This window comes from Medicago sativa, chromosome 5 (genome assembly GCF_051527215.1).
Source record: "Medicago sativa cultivar Bolivia chromosome 5, Bolivia_mono, whole genome shotgun sequence".
In the NCBI taxonomy this organism is placed as follows: domain Eukaryota; kingdom Viridiplantae; phylum Streptophyta; class Magnoliopsida; order Fabales; family Fabaceae; genus Medicago; species Medicago sativa.
Window position 1 is genome coordinate 49869057 of NC_140753.1, and position 12044 is coordinate 49881100.

The following is a 12044-nucleotide window of genomic DNA, read 5'->3' on the forward strand; positions in this document are numbered from 1 at the left end:
AATCACATAAATAGACTCTAACTTAATAAAAATAATTAAATAAAAAGGAGGGCGTTACAACTCTCCCCAACTTAAAAGAATTTCGTCCTCGAAATTCAAAGCAGAAGAGAAAATAAATTTAGTCATTACTTCTTCAAACAAAACACAAAAACTACATCAAGTTAGCCAGTTAAACATGATCACATAAAAACATAACTACTAACTAGAAAACATGACGACACGACTCAACGACTCATCTACTTGGCCGGACGGACCGACCTGCTCTGATACCAATTGTAACACCCCGTTTTCCCAACGTGAAAATTTCGTAAATAAATCAGAGTATTCATCGTAAACGGAATGTCACATTTCATAAAAATCATAAATTGAATAAATAAATATTTATCCTTCAAAATTATTCAACTTAATCTTTAAAACTTCGCAGAGGAATTAGTTCAACAACATAAAAGTCTTTGGCACACAGGCCTCATCATAAAAGTCTCATAAATCTTAGTTCAAAAATAATTCTTAAACTTCAACCTCATCATAAAAGTTTCATAAATCTTAGTTCAAAAATAATTCTTAAACTTCAAAAGCAATACGTAAAGGAACAGAAAATAGTATTAAAATCCCCATCCCGTTACGTATCAGAGCATCCTAGACACGATGTGAGGAGTCTACTCACGAACAGAGCTAGTCTTTATTACCTGCACATTACCCACGGTCGAGGCAACATATACGCAGAAGGGGTGAGATTTCTCAAACAATAATATTAAGCTTATAAATCATAAATTACATTTAACAACATAAACATCTTATAATTTAACAACTATAATTAAATACATAAACATCATCATTTATCTTAGCAAAATATCATCAAATAGCAGTCACAGTCATCGTCACATATCATCATACTAAAAGACATCACAAAGTAATTCGTTAAAACATCACAAAGTAATTCGTTAAAACATCACAACTTAACAACTTGACTTGACAATGCATCTAAACTCGACTATGCAACTCTTAACGTCTTAAACCATCTTGAATCATCATGAAATGCAAATGCATGTGGTACCATTTTAGGGCATAAGCCCTCATCGTCGTGGTTGAGCAAAAGCTCCATCGTCATGGTTGAGCAAAAGCTCCATCGTCGTGTTTGAGCAAAAGCTCCATCGTCATGGTTGAGCAAAAGCTCCATCGTCGTGTTTGAGCAAAAGCTCCATCGTCGTGTTTGAGCAAAAGCTCCATCGTCGTGGTTGAGCAAAAGCTCCAGGGCATCAAGCCCTCAACTTTGAATGAGTATGCATGGACTCAACATCTTACGTCTTAGAAACTTCATGAACATTCTATAACTTCTTGACTTAGACCGACACTTTCATCTTAAATAAGACTCAACGGTATATAAATAATTCATATCACATCAGCTTTACAATCATTGCATAATTCATATATTGCACATCATTAAATAACACATCAGTTTCTCATTATCAAATCAATCACAAATTACACTTAATCAAATAATTCATCAATTACTCTTCGATAAATAACTCATCAATTACACAATGTCAAATATCACATCTTAAAAGCACACATCTTAATATAACACATCTTTAAATCACTCACCTTCAAATAGCACATCTCTATATAGCATATTTTTAAATAACACATCTACAAATAGCACATCTTTAAATCACACATCTTCAAATAGCACATCTTTATATAACTCTTCTTTAAATCATCGATCATTATCTAATCAATTTAAATCATCATTTAAAAACATAGTATATCAAACATGTCAAGATTCGATACACATTCTTGCTTAACTAATAATGGAAATTAACTACTTAACTAACTAGAATTATATTTAATTCTGATTATCCTAGTATCTTTTTACTACTATTAATACTAAATAATCTTTATATAACACATCGCCAAATATTTTATCAGATACACATCATTATATAATACATCAATTACACATCGTTAAATAACACATAATTTCACATCCCAATACACTAAAATTTAATAACTACTTCATTACAATTTTTTTTGACCATTGTGAACTAAAAATTTGATCAAAATAAATTAAAAATCAATATGTATCAAGAAAGATGATTTTACACATGACACAATAATTCAAGAGATTGCCATATTCATATGCCCTTGTACGCATTAATCCAAACAAATTGTCACGCCTAAACAATTTTAAAGTAACAGAAGGAAACAGCAATACATTATAATTGACTGACAGGCAACAATAATGATAATCTATGTATATTACTACACACTAGTTAGTAAATATATGTGATCATATCAAAATATGTACACAATGAAAATTAGTAAAACTCTATATGCCTTTTACCGAAGGATGCACAAATTCCTGTACATAAAAAAAGGCAATGAAAGACAAATAGGCATCGATAAAAGCTTCACAGGAAAATAATTTTGACCGATTTCCATACGAGCATGATGTACTAAAATTCACAAATAGACTTGTTCAAAAAAAATTCACATATAGGCATCACAATTTCAGAAGCAGATATAGCAACATAAAAAAAACACGAATGCAAAAAGTCATCAAAAGAATTAAGAAACAACAAAAATCAACAACCCTTCACTACCCACATGAGTACACAATCCTTATAATAAAACTCCCCCTTACATCAATTCAACAGTTTTCCATCATCTAATCATCAATTCTCACTCAAACCCTAATTCTCATAATCTTACAAAACTCATCCTAAAACACGTTAGATGCAATCTAATGATCTACAGACTTAATATTAGTGAAAGATAGTCTCACCCTTACCTTAGATTGTTTTTCTGAAATCAAAAGCAGCGTTCTTCGTTCCTAGGGTTCTCTCTCTGAGTTTTCTACTTTCTCCTCTTTCTCCAAAAAGCGGTTTAACGTAAAAATTCTTTCTAACCTAAGCTTCCTTATTTCTAATACTAATCACTCTTCCTAAATCTATTTAGGCCCAATAACTTATTCTTATTTCTATTCTAACCTTCAATTTTACTTACACTAATAATCCTCATAATCTTATTTATTTCTAAATTAAATATATCTCTCACAAATAACAAATATATTTCTGCACCAAATAACAAATATATCTCTAACAAATAACAAATATATATTATTCTAGTAAATACCAACTCATCAAAATAAATCGACTAAATCATAAAAAGACATCTAATCTCAAAATTACCTCCAAATCTACTTACTCTAATAATTCTCATATTCTAATAAATAATAGAATAATGCCACATAATAAAATACTAACACCTCATATAAATAAATAAATAAATCACATAAATAGACTCTAACTTAATAAAAATAATTAAATAAAAAGGAGGGCGTTACACCAAGTTTGTAAGCGAAGAGTGAAGGCCACCAGTAAAGGCGTGAGGGTGTCTGAGGGGGCAGCCAGTAATGATTCAGTGTCCTCTCAGGTATCAGTTAATAATGACTATCAAAACTGGGTGGTCTTACATGGTAATGAGGAGGTGGTAGTTGAGGATGTTTGGGGGATAGGGAAGGCGGTCATAGTTAAGTTTAATGGGGATAAGGCTAATATGTTTAGTGTCTTGCCTCATCGGGGAAGGTTGAATAGGAAATGTGGAATGGGAGGGAGCGGGGAGGGAGCGAAGGATAAGGAGGGTGAGGCTGAAAATTAGAGGAGGGCGTGGTGAGGGTGTGCATGTGGGTGTTGGTGGTTTCCGATGAAGATAATCTTCTTGGAATGTTAGGGGTCTTGGGGGGTTTTGAGAAGCGGAGGGAGGTGAGGAAGTTGGTGGGCTGTAAATGTCCTTTTCTTGTCTGTCTTCAAGAAACCAAACTCATGCAGTTGGATGACTTTATATGTTCTACGTTGTGGGGTACTTCTCATTTCGGGTACTCTTTTCGTCCTTCCGAAGGAGCTTCAGGTGGTTTATTAATTATTTGGGATAAGGCGGAGGTGGAGATCTATGCATCTTTTTCTTTTGATCATGTTTGGAAGTGAGAGGCAAATTTTTGAAGTCAGCTGTTGATTTTGTGTTATTTAATGTTTATGCCCCTTGTGATGCTCGCAATCAATTAGTATTGTGGGAGTTTTTATCTACTAGGTTGGCAAACTATGATGGGATTAATACTTGTGTTTGCAAAGATTTTAATGTTGTCCGGGGGTTGGAGGAGAGGCGGAGCTCAGTTTCTTCAGTTAGTTTGACAGGTGTTCCCTCCTTTAATATTTTTATTGACAGTAATTCCATGGTGGATCTTCCTCTTATTGGCTGGCGGTTTACCTAGTATTGTGGAGATGGTCGTGCTATGAGTTGCATCGATAGATTTTTGTTATCAGGGAGGTGGTGTTTGAGTTGGCCTAACTGCATTCAGGTAACTCAGTTGAGGGGCCTATCTGATCACTGTGCTTTGGTCCTTTCTGCTGATGAACAAACTTGGGGACCGAAATCGTTCAGAATGATAAGGTCTTGGGTTGATGTTCCTGGGTATAATAATTTTGTTAGTGACAAGTGGCGGTCTATGCAAGTAGAAGGGTGGGGTGGCTATTTCTTGAAGGAAAAATTCAAAATGATTAAGATGGCTCTCCGAGATTGGCATCAGACTCACACTCATAATATTTAGGCTAAGATATCCATGGTTAAAGGTCGTATAGCTACTCTTGATGCAAAGGGGGAGGTTTCAACTTTAGGTGACGAAGAGGTGGAGGAATTACATAGCCTTTCGGATGAACTGCATTCTTTTTCCCGGATTCATTCTAGTATTACTTGGCAACAGTCTAGAGTGAATTGGCTGCGGGAAGGAGATGTAAACTCAAAAAAAATTCATGGAACCATGTCTCAGAAGCGCTATGTCAATACTATTTTTGTGCTTCAAGTGGGTGGTGCTCAAGTGGAAGGTGTTGCTAATGTCAGAGAGACGGTGTTTAATCATTTTTCGAATCACTTCCAATATGATGTTGTGGAGCGCCCTCGCCCTCTGGACCTCAATTTCTGTATGTTGTCTTATAGGGAAGGGGCGGACCTGGTGAAGCCTTTTAGCATGGAGGAGTTGAAAGCGTTGATGTTGGATTGTGATAGTTTCAAGTGTCCTGGTCCGGATGGTGTGAATTTTGGTTTCATCAAAGATTTTTGGGGACTTGAAAGCAGATATACTGCATTTTGTTTCAGATTTTCATCATAATGGGAAGCTTCTGAATGGTATAAACAATACTTTTATCAATCTTATTCCCAAAAAATATTGTCCTCAGAGTTTAAATGATTATCGCCCTATTTCTCTAGTGGGTAGTTTGTATAAGGTGTTGGCTAAGTTATTGGCAAACTAATTGCGGGGTGTTATTGGTACTGTAATATCGGATACTCAGTCTGCTTTTGTAAAAGGTCGTTGATCAGTGCATTTTTAATGTACTTTCTTCTATCTTAAGCTATGGCAATTCTATGATTTCTCCCTTTATTATTAGTGTTTTTAATGTGTTTTCTAAGTTTAGTTTACTTTTGCATTTATTTTATTTTCGCTACTTATTTTCTGAATAAACAGTAATTTGACACCTTGCATTGTGTAGGGCATAACTGGAGCTGCGGTTATCAGTTTGAGGCGTACAAATAGGCGTTGGAAAGCTAAGGAAAATATCTACAACTTTAATGTTGAGCACGAAGCCCAGTTTGGACGTCCTCTAGATCAAAAATGCCATTCTCTGAAGCAGTTGTGCTGACTACTAGTTTGGGTCAAACGTTTTTACAGTAAATGGGTCGATTAGCCGTCTTTTGGCCCAACTATTGCTGTAGCTCGTTTTCAAACTTTAGGTTAATGTTTATACCTATAAATAAGGCTGAAAACAGCAGAAACATTCTCTTTTATTCATTCAGTCGTATTATCAAATTTTTGTGCAAACCTATTGTGATGGAAGCCTAAACTCTAAATTGATCCATTGGTGTAAGGGTGCTCCGTTTATGAATTCTTGAGGTTTGGATTCTAATGCCAAATTCGTTTACATGTCAATTGCTTTCTGTATCAATTTCATGTCTCTTTAATTCGATTTCATGCTTACTCAATTTCAATTCTATTGATGCAAATTCGATTATATTGATGCTTACTCAATTTGTTTCGGTTTTGCACCATTGAGATTATTTGAGTTGTTTTATCGCTTGTATAAATCAATTTGAATAGAAATTGATATAGCTTATGGCGCTTAGCATATAAGATTGATTGAATTCTGTTATGATATTAAATGTGTTCTATGTGACGCTTGTTCACTCTCATGGTTAGTTGAACACATTCTGATGCTTAATCGAATGGAATTTGTATAAAACTAATTATCGCTTGTTTAGTTAGTTCTATAATCAATCATGCCTTTGACATGTGAATGAATCTTTATCAAGAACCCGTGATAGAAAGAATAAACATAGTATGCCTAAAACCAATGGATTGATTGCTTTTTATTAACTGAATTTCTCCTAATTTGCAAGTTGTTCCGTGAAGCAAACAAAAACCCCCCAATTTATATGTTAGAATTCATAGCTGTTGTTCTTGTTATTGGAAATTGTTAAATCATAAATCTTCGAGAGACGACCAAGGTTAACTACCTTGTACTACTTGTTTTAAAACACTTATTTTTGATCGTGCACGACAACGATCAAATTGGCGCCGCTGCCGGGGATCTTTGATTAAGGATAGCCAATATAAGAACCCACTAACCCCTTTAACATCTGTTTTGTGTTTATTTTTGTTGATTTTCAGGTGACCGTACTGTTTTTGTCGAGTTTCAAACACCTAAAATACCGGTTTTCAGTCTACTGTGCGCGATTGCTCTGAAATTTGGTCTGGAAATCCAGAAAAATTTACTGATCGGGACTCCTTTAGAAGTTATGAGCACCAAAATCCTTCTAATTCTGGTGCTCAAAACTCCAAATTCATCGTTTTTCTATTTTTAATTAAATTTTTACGATTTTCATAGTTTTCGAAAAATCCAAAAAAAATTCCAAAATTCTTATTTCGTTTAGTTAGATTAAATTCCGTGTTTTTATATTTTTCTGAATTTATTTTGATCATATCTCTACCTATGTTTTGTTTCTGTTTATTATTGACATTGTTGACAATTTCAAGTTTGTTGCAGCTTTGCTGAAATAGTTCTGGCTACTAGGTCTGCTTGTTCTGACTTGTTAGCTTTTGATCCTGAAATTGAGAGAACCTTTCACACACGTCGTAGACTGAATCTGGCTAACACTAGTTCATCACCCGTTAACGAGTGTGATTTTGATTCTAATTATTTACATAACTTTTCTTTGCATACTTTATTTGATTCTGAACTTGTTCTTGATAATAACATGGCTGAAAGAACATTAAGAGAGTTTGCTGCTCCTGATGTCAATTATAATGGTTTATGTATTGAATATGCTGATGTTACTGTTCCGTTTGAACTAAAGTCTGGCTTAATCCATTTGTTGCCCAAGTTTAATGGTCTTGCAGGAGAAGACCCCCATAAGCATCTGAAGGAGTTTTAAGTCGTGTGCTATACACCCCTAAGACCTGAAGGAATTACTGAAGATCATGTTAAGCTGAGAGCATTCCCGTTATCGCTGCAAGGAGCAGCAAAGGATTGGTTGTACTATATGCAACCCAACACTGTTGCGAGTTGGACCGACCTAAAGAAATTGTTCCTAGAAAAATATTTCCCTGCCTCCCGAGCTGCATCAACAAGGAAAGAAATATGCGGCATCAGACAACGTGACACCGAGTCACTTGCTGAATATTGGGAAAGATTTAAACAGTTAGTATCTAGTTGCCCGCAACATCAGATTAGTGAGCAACTGCTTGTTCAGTACTTCTATGAAGGGCTATTACCTATGGACAGAAACATCTTAGATGCTGCTAGTAGTGGAGCCCTTGTCGATAAGACACCTGCCGCAACGAAAGCCCTCATTGAGAACATGTCTCTCAACTCCCAACAATTCACCACTAGAAGCAATTTTGTGGCTCTGACAAAAGGAGTGAATGAAATTCAAGCCTCCTCTTCAAACAAAGCTATAGAAACCAGACTTGACGAGCTTACATCTCTGGTAAAACAATCGGCTTTAGGAAAGACCCAGACAGAAAGGGTATATGGCATTTGCACCTCCCATGAGCATCCGACAGATACATGTCCCATCTTAAAAGATGATTCCATAAATGAGTTGCCTCAAGCATACACAGCGAATGTGTACAACCAAGGCAACAATCAAAATAGGTATAATGTCCCTGACCTTTCAACAAAAAAGTAGCATCCCAACTGGAGGAACCATCAGCTTTTGCGGTATGGAAATCCAACCGGGCAACAATTGCAACAACAGTTGCAGGTACCACTTCTCCAGCCTACTCAACCCACGCCACAACCAGCAGTGGCTACTTCTGGACCCTCATTGGAGGACCTTGTTAAGCAATTGACTACACATCAAATCTAATACCAGCAGACAGCAACTGCATCCATTAACGATCTGAAAACACAGGTCGGACAACTGGCAACTGCTATGAACCAAATGAAAACTCAGGGCTCCGGGAATCTCCCTGCCCAAACTATACCAAACCCAAATGTCAGTTCAATCACCCTTAGGTCTGGTAAGAATTTTGACGTAGCAGTAGGTACAAGTGCGGAAACGAGTGGCAAAAAAATGAAAAAATTGATAAAAATAAGTAAACTTCTGCTTATGCACCTGCACCTGCACCTAACTCACCTACCCCTGAACCTGATGAAGAGGATGAGCAGTCTATACCACTTCCCTTTCCTCAAAGAGCTGTCAAGAGCAAAAAGACAGACCAATTAGACAAAGAGAGGGAAATTTTGGATGTCTTTAAGAAAATTGAAGTGAATATCCCTATCCTTGAGGCCATCAAACAAATCCCTAGGTATGCCAAATTCCTCAAGGAGATGTGCACGAATAAGAGGAAGCTAAAGGGGAACTCGAGAGTTAACATGAGTAGGAATGTCTCTGCAATTATACAGCAGACATGCCTGCCTGAAAAATGTGAAGACCCTTGAGTTTTTACAATTCCTTGTACCATAGGAGATATTGAATTTGGAAATTGCATGTTGGATTTGGGCTCTTCCATTAATGTTATGGCCACCTCTGTTTATAATTCTCTTTGTCTTGGTCCTTTGCAGCCTACACGTCTTGTGATTCAGTTTGCAAACAGAAGCATTACCCGCCCGAAAGGTGTTGTCGAGGATGTGCTTGTTAAAGTTAATGATCAAATTTTTCCTGCAGATTTTTACATCCTTGACATGCAAAGAGAAACGAGTTCCACTAAGGCAACTCTCATTCTTGGCAAACCATTTTTGAGAACAGCTAGAACAAAAATTGATGTTTATGCAGGGACACTTTCTATGGAATTTGGGGATAACATAATTAACTTCAACATCTTTGATGCAATGAAACACCCCGATAAAGAGCACTCTCTCTTTGCCTTGGAGTTACTTGCTGACTTAATTGATGATGAGTGTATGTCGCGTCATTTTTCGGAGATCAAGGCTATTTGATTAGCTTTTGACTCACTAATTTATTTCACGACCGAACATTTTATTTTTAAGAAAAGGGGAAAAAAAGTTCAAACTACCCCATTTGAAAAGATTTTGGGTTCGGGGTTAGTTACATAAAGGGAAGGTATTAACACCCTTTATGTCCATAGTACTCTACGGGAACCTCTTGGTTTCATTTAATCAATGTGCTATAACTTGCTTGTTTTGAAAAAATGGAATTTGAAATGATAAAAGAAAGGAGACCTAGTTTATCTACATTTTATATATTTGAGAGGACAAGTCCTTTGCCTACGTACCCGTGAGGGATCAAAATCACGTAGTTCGTGGTAAAAACTGACGTTTGATTGGTTGAGTGTTTTTTATGTTTTTTGAAAAGGTTTTAAAATGAAAGAAAGCCAAAATGGCGAAGTAAGCTTGTTTGTCTTTTTTATATTAAAGAAAAGGGACTCAAAATGAAATTAGATTGATTAATGTTTGATTTAAGAAAATAAAAATAAAAAAAGACGTCACTTGATTTAAGATCAAGGTTTATTTTAAAAAAAACATTTTTTGTGTTTCGTTATTTGCATTTTTTTGTTGTTTTTGAGTGGTAACTAAAAAAAAATTAAAACTATCGGAGCAAGAAAATAAAAGCGTAGGTATTTTGCGGTGACGTTGGATCACCACAAAATCCTTTAACCTAAACTAGCAAGCATAAATGGTAAACATACACACACAAGCACACATGCACCTAAGCTATTACAAAAAACCTATTAATACATTCTAAGGTCTGCAGAAAAAAATAAATTACATTAAAGCCTATTTTTACATTCTAAATTGTGTGCAAAAGATAAATATGCATGATAATAAACCTAAACTAATAATGCACGAACAATTTTACATTAGTCCTAAGAACATTCTAATGCTTCAATGATGCATACGGTAATAAAATAAATAAATATGCTAAAAATAAAATAAAGGACAAAACGAAACAAAAAAAGGTCAAAATGCATGAGGTGATGTTACACCTAAATAAACTAAAAGAAAGAAATAGATACTAAGAAGTATTAAGCACTAAATAAATTAAATAATAAATATAAAAAAATGCATAATCTTTCCATTTCCAGAACAAAACAAACGAGGAAAAAAAACAATAAAAAAAAAAAAAGTTAACATACGTGATTCAAACCAAGTGAAATAGCATATAAACAAAACAAATGAAATCTATCCTAATTCATCAGCAATACAAATTCATAAGACAAAAGAACAGACTAATGTTGTAGCTCTCAATTGTAATATGATATTTGTTCATGATTTGAATCAGAACAGCATACTGCAACGAAAGCAAAATATCACAGAGCCAAACAAACACGATAAGCAAAAAGAATAGCAATAAATTAGTAAAAAATGAAAATTGTTTGAAAGATCAGGATTTGGAAAAGGCTGTAGAAACATGGACAAACGTAACATCATCAAATCACGTTTCTTTTGTTTCAAACCAAACGAAAAATAAATAAAATTATGAAACAAAAACATGGACCATAAACAAATATCGAAAGAAAAAAATAAATAAACATGAAGAAACAAAATGAAAAAATCATCAGAGACTTAAATTAATAGGAATCATGGAATGATTCCATCATATTGTTTCAGTCTTTCTCATCACATGATTGATTCAATAATACAAACTTTCACCGTAGAAAAAAAACAGTTAAGAAAGAACAATTGCAAAGATAAATTAACCATAACAAAAAGGATTCAATGAAAATTAGAAGTGAGAGGCTGAGAGATATTTGAACCTTTGATTGAAAGGAAGAAAAAAAAGAGTTGAAAAGGGGAAAAGAAAGCTGCGGCTACTCCCAAAAATCGTCCCCCTCCTTATGATCGCTGAGTTTTCTTTTATAGTCACAGGTTTTTTATTAGGGTTTGTTGAAAAGAGCAGAAAAATTGGTGGCTTGGATTGGAATGGAAGGAAACGCGTGACAGATTGTAATGTTGGATTTGGGAGTAATTTTTGGAATAAAAATAAATAAAAGGATATACATATTTTTGGATTGAGACATTTTTTGGACTTATCATCTAAATATATGAATAAAATAAAAATAAATAAAAGGGATAAATACTAAAATTAAATTAAATTAAAAAATGAAATAAAATGAAGATAATGAAAAATAATAAAATAAAATAACATAAAAGATGGAAAATAAAAAATAAAAATTAAAAGGATAAAAAAAAATAATAGAAGAAAGCCCGACTCGGAACCAAAAAATGAGGTATTTTAAAATACCTCCCTGCCGAATTTTCTCTGAAAAGACAGATCGATTAGGGTCACGTGACGCGTGTCAGTGGGGCCTTAGGTCAAAAATTGGGGTATGACAGTGTACTAATGTGTTTACCGCAGATTGTCCCTCCTTTTCTGACCTTGATGACACTTACACTTGTGAAAGTTGCACTGATGTTCAATTATGTTCAACATATGTTGAAAATGATTTACAGGTTGATAGTCATGATGCTACTGATGGAACAGACACTGATAACACATACACTAGTGTTCTTGACACTGTCACTGATGACACA

General features: G+C 34.7%; 1 non-coding gene and 1 pseudogene across 2 annotated transcripts; one reads left to right on the plus strand and one right to left on the minus strand.

The window, feature by feature from the left end:
- Positions 1–7302: 7302 nt before the first annotated feature.
- Positions 7303–11333, plus strand: LOC146922699 (uncharacterized; annotated as a pseudogene). Its single transcript, XR_015010865.1, has 2 exons — positions 7303–8635; positions 8668–11333. The product of XR_015010865.1 is annotated as an uncharacterized LOC146922699 (transcript).
- LOC146922700 (small nucleolar RNA Z199) lies at positions 11063–11139 on the minus strand. The gene has a single exon (XR_015013074.1). It is a non-coding gene; the product is annotated as a small nucleolar RNA Z199 (small nucleolar RNA).
- Positions 11334–12044: the final 711 nt, after the last annotated feature.